The following is an 8,113-nucleotide window of genomic DNA, read 5'->3' as shown; positions in this document are numbered from 1 at the left end:
CCTTATACTTGTATAATGCATTACACATAAGCTTATTTGCAGTTATAAGGACTGTTCACCAACCCAACCCGAAAACCCAGCATTTCGACTCGACCCAAACTAAGTGCATACCGTTTACCCGTTAATTGATACCCGACCTGACACCAATTTTGGAACAGAGTTCCGACCCCCTTTTTTTTTGGGGGTAAATATATATATATATATATTATACTTGCAAATGTGCTAGGAAGAAAACCAAATAGCAAACTTTCTAAAAATATGTCACATGTCTACTTGTTTTAAAGGTAGATTATTTTCATATTAGTAGAATTCGTCTCTCTCTGAGAATAAGATAACCAATGCAAATTATAAAGCATTCCTACCAAACAAGACTCCTTCAAGAAATTTCTCATTTCTTTAAACTAATGAATAGATACGAAAGTTTTGAGTAACTTCTCATCTTGTACTTAATAGGATGATGCAAAAAATATAAATTAATTTGGTAAAGCTGTTGATTGACTTCAATGACTTTGGCTACATTTTCTAGAAGAATAAGAAATTCATTGGATGTGGTGATTGCAAATTAGTAGCAACTTGATTTTTTCCAATCATTCCTACAACCAACTTCCCTGCCGATGCTTTCTAAACCAACGTTTAAAAAAAAAAAAAACCCAATAGTATTCATTTAATAAACCAATAATGTTGTATAAATGTACTTTTGGTAATCACACTAAACCAAAAATCCATAAGTCCTGTTTAATTTTTAAAATACACAAGTCTACTCCCAAAGATTTGTGTATTCTTCAAAGAATCTTCAATTAACCTCATTCAAAATATTCTTCAAAGTTATCTCCAAATGGAAAAAAAAAAAAAGTTATGTTAAACATATAATTAATTGAAATGACTATAAGAAACAATCTTCAAATATGAATCTTACTGGTTTCTAACTTGTAGCTTTCATCATCTTCCATTACATCTTGAGAGTCGTAATTAATGGAGGGAGCCATCAACCAGTTTTGTATGTAGATAAGAGCTTCAACTATTGGGGGCCAGTGAGTTATGAAATGAATCTAAGACCCAACCTCCAACCCTAAATACTAACTTAGAAGCAACATTAGATATCAGAATAGCTAACACATCTCGAGCTATATTAGCAAGGATCAGATATCTGAATGAGTTCACCTCCCACCATATTAGAATATCAAAGTCGGGTGTCGATCCTTCAACACTTTCCATCAAATGCTTATCGAATTTTGATTTAGACTCTACAACACCTTTTGACGCTTGATATTGCTGATACATATTGAATATACATCCTCACCATTATAAGAAGTGTTGCTTTAGGTCCCACCAACACTTGATTGGCCCCTACTTGAACTTATATTAGATTTTGAATATTGCTTATACATCTGTTCAATCATACTCCTTAACCAATCAACAAGTTCAAATGCACGCTCACGGCCAAGAATATTTGTAAAACAAAACTCTAAAACTTCCTACTTGAAGTGCGGATGAAGCATAATTGCGATAAACAACATTTTATTCAATTTCCCAAAATCTCCCCAATACTTGTCATATTTCAACAACATCCTCTCTGACATGGTTTTCAGCATATTCTTCTCACTCATAGAAAATTTGTTCAAAAGTTTATAAACTGTACATATTTGTTTAATGAACAAATTTGAAGTTGCATAAATCGAGCTTGAAACCCGCAAAGTCATATCATAAAAAGGCTTAAAAAATTGTACAAAAACCTTGATGGTTTTCCAATCATGTAAAATTGGTATTCATTGTCCAACCTCATGTAAATATGGGCCAAACTCATTGTCTTCATCTTGCAGCACATAAAAACACCACATAATATTTGAAAGCCGCACTCAATATTAGATATGTTAAGTTCCACCTAGTTGGAACATCAAGACAAAGAAGCCCACCACCCTAAATATTTTGTTTCCCTACACATGACTTGAACTTATTAAGTCTCGTAGGGGAAGACTTCACATATTTAACTGCACTTCGAATTTTCACAATTGATTTATCAATTTCTTTTAATCCATCCTAGACAATGTCATTGTCCAAAGTCATTGTTTAATACCATACAGTCCCTAAGTTTGACAATTTTCCTCAAATAATCGATAGCCTTGGTATTACAAGATGCATTATCGATTGTGATTGTAAATATTTTCTTTATGCCCCATCCAAGTATAGATGACTCAATCTCTTTTCCTATTGTTATTCCTTTGTAATCAGGAACTTTGTTAAAATCTATAATTCTCTTACGCAAGATCCAATCATCATCAATAAAATGGGCTGTTATGCACATATAATTCAGATTTTGAATTAATGTCCACATGTCAGTAATGATGCAAATCTTATAATCGAATGTCATGAACATGTTCTTTAGCTTTTCTTTTTCTAACATATACATCTTCATACAATCTTGTATAATAGTAGTGAGAGAGGGGATTGGAAATCTAGGCTCAACTACAGCCATAAAGTCTTTAAAACCTTGTTTTTCTACAAATCTAAATAGTAGCTTATTCACAATTATCATTTTAGCTACCACTGGCCGTATTTTCTATTCGTTTTCCTTGGTAAGTCCAACACTAAGACTGTTAGTTTTACCATCTACCCTCATCTTCCTAGTCCCAGTCATTTTTTATTGGGGGTTATCCCTTCCAACCCTACTAGTATTAAAGGCTTTACATCTCTCATTATGGTACTTCTAGGATGAAGTACCTTATCTATTAGGATGGCATAACAAAATCTTACTACAATAATCGCATCTGGCTTTGGGCTCATCGGGATCCTCAACCCTCGTAAAGTGTTGCCATACTTCAGATCTGCCCCGTCTCCTTGAGATAAGAGGGTGAACTTGAGGACTAGTTGTAGGGAGAGAGCTATCCAAAGTTGCCAAATGAATCGCATTGGGCATTCATTCAAGCCCAGATAAAAGCATAGCAACACTAGGGTCCATAGGGTTCAACTGCAATTTGAGATGACAACACAAATTTGTTAACAAAATAGGAATACAACCAAAAGAACAAATTGACAACACTAGTTGGTAGGTAGAAGATGCTGCAAGCATTTACTTTAATCTTACAAGTATTACAACCAAAAAAACCAAAGCAATATACATAACCCATCGGAATAGTGCTCTCACAACACTTAACTCATCAGTATAGTACTCACTTTGAAATATTAATTATACAAATACAATGCTAAGTACTTGTAGGTCATGGATGTTGCTGAAGGTGAACCTTTGGATGTTGTTTTGACCATCTTAGGCAACAAAAAAAAATTCAATTTCTTTTTTGAATTGAAATCTTATTGCTCTATCTTGCTGTACAGCTTCTTCTTTCTTGTCCGTAAGTTATTGCTTAATAAACTCTGATGTTACATGGTTGAGTTTATGATACCAATAACGGTTTGATATATAATTTGTATGTCACTTTCTTCTCACTAATCAAAACAAGTTTAATGAAAAATTGATGTTAGAAAATCCACGAAACAAAAGGCTAGTGCTTGTTGGTGATTCAATTGGGAGAAACCAATGGGAGTTCCTCCTCTGCATTCTCTCATCCACAGTTCCTAACAAGGATTCAATCTACGAAGTAAATGGAAGCACGATTACAAAGCACAAGGGGTTCTTAGTGTTCAAACAATCAATATATAAAATAATCAAACAATCTTTCTTAGATAGATATACATCATTATCATGCAGCTCAAGATTGGTTGGAATCATTAAATGACGAAAGATTTTTTTTAATGGGGCCACTGTGCAACCCCACTTGCAATGGTGATTGATGTGGTCTATAATCATCGATATATGATATAATCGAAAGCTCTTTCTCAAATAGACATAGATCGTTATCATGCAGCTTGAGGTTTGTTGTTAGTATTGAATGGCTAAGGACTTTTCTATTCTTATTTTTTTGCGTCGCTAAGTCGATGTAACTTCTCATCAAAAGGAAATGAATGAGCTAGTGGTCAATCTCTTTCACTGACGGGCCAGCTGGAACTTTTCTTAAATAAAATAAGAGACAATGGAAGCAAAAGTATTCACATATGTTCCATTATATAAGCATAATATAATATTCCAGGAAGGCATTAGGAATACCATGCATCGATCAAAAAGAATTAATATATACAATTAAATAGCCTATAGCTAGGAAACGTCGAAGCTGCTTTATTCAAGGAAGTTGTTGGCTTTAACTAGCCTTACAACATATATAGGTACGGAAATGTTAACGATAATAGCTAGCATCTAAGTGATCGATCAAGACGAGTTCAGCAACCAATTGATAACGATAAAATACTGATGCTCCTTATTTATCTACACTAGCTAGTACTTAAATTATAAACTAAAATTAGGATTTAATCCAGGACAGTTGGGTTGAAAGATGCATATTCAAGCAGATCTTTCTCGTGTTCAAATAATGCCATGTCTTCTTCACTAAGAGTAATCCAAGCTTCTATTCCGCTGCCATCTCTCGTATCCATCAGACATACAACATTCTTTATAGACATCAGATTATTACCAATAGTCACCCATGTAGGCTTCCCCCAACCAAAGTCAGCCTCATAAAGTGGATATCTGCAGAAGCTGGAAATGAAAATGTGGTGTGTAATACCCTCTGAGGGGAGAAGATTACTAAGATGTTTGGTATCTTGACTAGCCACAGAGAAAGCCTCGTCCCCATAAAACTTTGTTGCATAATCTTCAATAAAAGCTTCTTTTCCTTGCCTTAACTCAGTAACCAACCGATGCAACTGTATCTCATTTTCTGTTGTTTCTCGCCCGAAAAACCACGAGAGATTTCCAAAAGCATTTTTAGGAAAGGGAGGAGTAAGCCTTTCGCGCATGTTCATCGATTGGGTCAGTCTAGATGGCAATAGAAATTGGTGTTTTGATCTTGAGACACGGTTATTGTACATTTCCAAATAAGAGATGACACTGCTTCGACACGTGTGGGCTGTGGAACGTTGGCGCTGGCGGCTTTTGCCTTGAGAGCATCAATCTTTGGTGCATCAAACACGTACCTCCTCCAAACGATCGTTTCGTTCGCCAATTTCATGGCTGGTGACGGCAAGGTAGATTGTATTCTCGGTGGTATGCGAGATGCAGCACCGAATTCCGGAGGCAGCACGGCCTCACCAGACGCGGCAAGAGCCGCGCTAGCCCAACTATTTATGAACATGGCAGTCGTGGCAAAATCAGCTACCTTGTGGGAAAGACACACACCAATGGCCAATCCGCCACATTCAAAGAAGCTAGCTTGAACTAGAACCAAAGGTTCCAAGCTTGGTTCCAGAGGTTCAGTCACTTTCGGAAGAAAGTGGTACAACATTTTCTGTTCGGGATGTTGCTTAAGAATGTCTGAGAGATGGCAATTGACTCGAGCTTCCAAGTAATCAACGCCAACATCATTGCACTCAATTGAGACATTATGTTTTACTCTCCCAGCAAGTGGATAGAAACGACACAGGGTTTCAGACAATGATGTCTTTAGCCTATGGGATATATCAACAGCCTTGAAATGGGGAAGATCAGAAGGGTTGTGGGAATAGAATATCACCACCGATATATAAATTTCGGGTAGTAGCTGATCTAAAAGGGAGAGGTCGAAGCATCTAAGATGATGGGGAGTTGGACAGGAAGGTTTTATTACCTCTCTATTGATCATTTCAACTTTGATCTCCATGCCTATTTGTTCACTCACCTATGATGTAAGGTTTGATTTAGAATTACTCATATTTATAGCATGCACCCCATCAACATTAGAAGCTTCTCTTAAACCTGTTATACAATTATTAACAATTATGTGACAGAATGTTTACTTTGCAAAAAAATATTATCTGCAAAGGTCGGACCCGCAGGCAACTCCAAGCGTCATGACAACAAATATTATCAATTTTTACTCTCTTGTCTCACTTATTATGGACAATGTTGATCAACGATTAGTATTATGTTCTCGACTTTATTTAATTCTTGAAATATTTATAATAAATTATAGGCTTTTTAAAAAACTAAAAAAAAAGTATAAAAAACCTCTGTACAATCACTACAACAAAAAATATTTTTTGGGACGAAATTACTTTGGGACGAATTGAAAATCGTCTCAAAAAGTGAGAATTTGGAATGAAATTTGAATTTCGTTCCAAAATGACGACGGGTATGCCAGACCGTTCGAACGCGTTCGAACGGTATTCTTAGGGACGAAATATTTTGTCCCAAATAAGTTAACCATTCGACCGTTAATGATTAACCCTTCGAACGTTTAATTTTTACCGTTTGAACATAATATTGGCGCGATAGGCAAAATTATTTTGGAGGGAAGTTGATAAACCGTTCGAACGGTAAACAATAACCGTTCGAATGATGCATATTCACTGTTCAAACGTTATTTGAATCGGTCGAACAGTGACAGGGTTTTAATTTTTTAAGTTTTTTGCCAAATTATATTTAGATTAACTAGTAATAATAAAAAATTGGTTAATTAAATAATATGACTAATCTAAATTAAGAATTAGTTTAGAAAATATAAAACAATACTATTTCATACTTAAGTACTGAATTTACAAAACACAAAATATTGTCCATACAAAAAATAGAAAATAAATAAATAAAATATATCATAAAGTAATTAAGACCCCAAGTCTTTGCACACTTCCTCGACTGCAGCTATACGTTCCTCTATTTGTGTCAGTTGAGTACTGATGGTGACTTGAGTCGCAGACATGGCAGCAAACTCTGTACGAAGCTCAGACACAGCAGAATGGATCTCCATACGCACTGCATCGATCACTACTGATGTCTGCTCACTGATCGTTGCACGCACTATGTCAGCCATCTCCTCACGAGTAACACTGTGGACTGATGCCTCGGCCCGTGTAGATGTCTCTGCAGCTGCAGCTGAGACTCCATGATCTCCCGGCTGTCCATCTTTGTGAGGATCAACTGGTTCTGGAACATGTGCACGAAAACGCAGTCTCGAGTGTCCAGTGCTGCGTGAGAGGGTGGTGCTGTTTATCGGTCCCATCGGCTCCCGTTTATGCTCAGCAACATCTGGCACAACACCAGCACATAGTAGATATCGGGTGATCAGGACTCCGAATGGTAGTATATCCATCGAAATGTACCGAGATTCTGATCGAATCCTATCGAATATATACCCCACCAAGTCGATAGGAATGCCACGAGCGACTCGTATCATAAATTTCGTCCGATCAATGCCAACTTCTGTCTTGTGCTGCCGAGGGTCAATGTTATTGGCAATTATCAAATTTAATATCTTAAAGAAAGAAGATAAATCTGCCTGTTTGATGCTCTTCGTCCCGTCATACGGTGGAGCATCTGGACCGACAACCAAATCCCTCACCTCGTGATCAGCAAGGGTATCGACCTCATCAGTATAAACTGATGCCTCCTCCTCAGCTGTCTCCGCCTCAACTAAAGGATCAGACTCTCTAGGCACCACATTCGGATATGCATCTGGCAGCCTAGGAATACCGAGATGCTCAGCAAGTCCATCTCGTGAAAATACAACGGGTACTCCTCGGACAGTGATACTGTAGGCCCCAGAATCATCTGCGCTGGCACTGCCGAGCTCTCTATAGAACTCAGCAACAATGTCAACGTAGGAGACTGGCTCCCATGCTTCCTCCCGTTCATCCAAGATAGGTCCCCAACCACGATCACTGAATATTGAGGGCAATGAATGACCCTCCCAGAGAAGACTCTGGAAATCAGAAATCTTCACTGGTCACTCCAGTGAAACTGTCCTCTCCCGAACTGGACCACTACTACTCTCACCAAGATTGCGTCGCTTACGTGCCGGTCTAGAAGTAGACATTATAATCAACCTGAAATTTATAATTACAAACTAGATATATAACATTAACAAGAAAAATACAATAAATAACTATTTACAGTAGTTTGAAACATACAGCAATTTAATAATATTTGATATTCTGAACAACATTATCAACAATAAATATATTTCTCAATATCAATATTAATAATATAAATATAAAATTAAAAACCGTTCGAACGATTACTGTAACGGTCGAACGGTTACAGACAAACCGTTCGACCGTTATGTTATACGTTCGAACGTATTACTATAACGGT

General features: G+C 36.9%; 1 pseudogene; it reads right to left on the bottom strand.

Annotated features, from left to right (window-relative positions):
- Positions 1-4,280: 4,280 nt before the first annotated feature.
- On the bottom strand, positions 4,281-6,833 carry LOC122312665 (annotated as a pseudogene).
- Positions 6,834-8,113: the final 1,280 nt, after the last annotated feature.

This window comes from Carya illinoinensis, chromosome 6 (genome assembly GCF_018687715.1).
Source record: "Carya illinoinensis cultivar Pawnee chromosome 6, C.illinoinensisPawnee_v1, whole genome shotgun sequence".
Lineage (NCBI taxonomy): Eukaryota > Viridiplantae > Streptophyta > Magnoliopsida > Fagales > Juglandaceae > Carya > Carya illinoinensis.
This window is presented reverse-complemented; position numbering and strand designations above follow the sequence as displayed.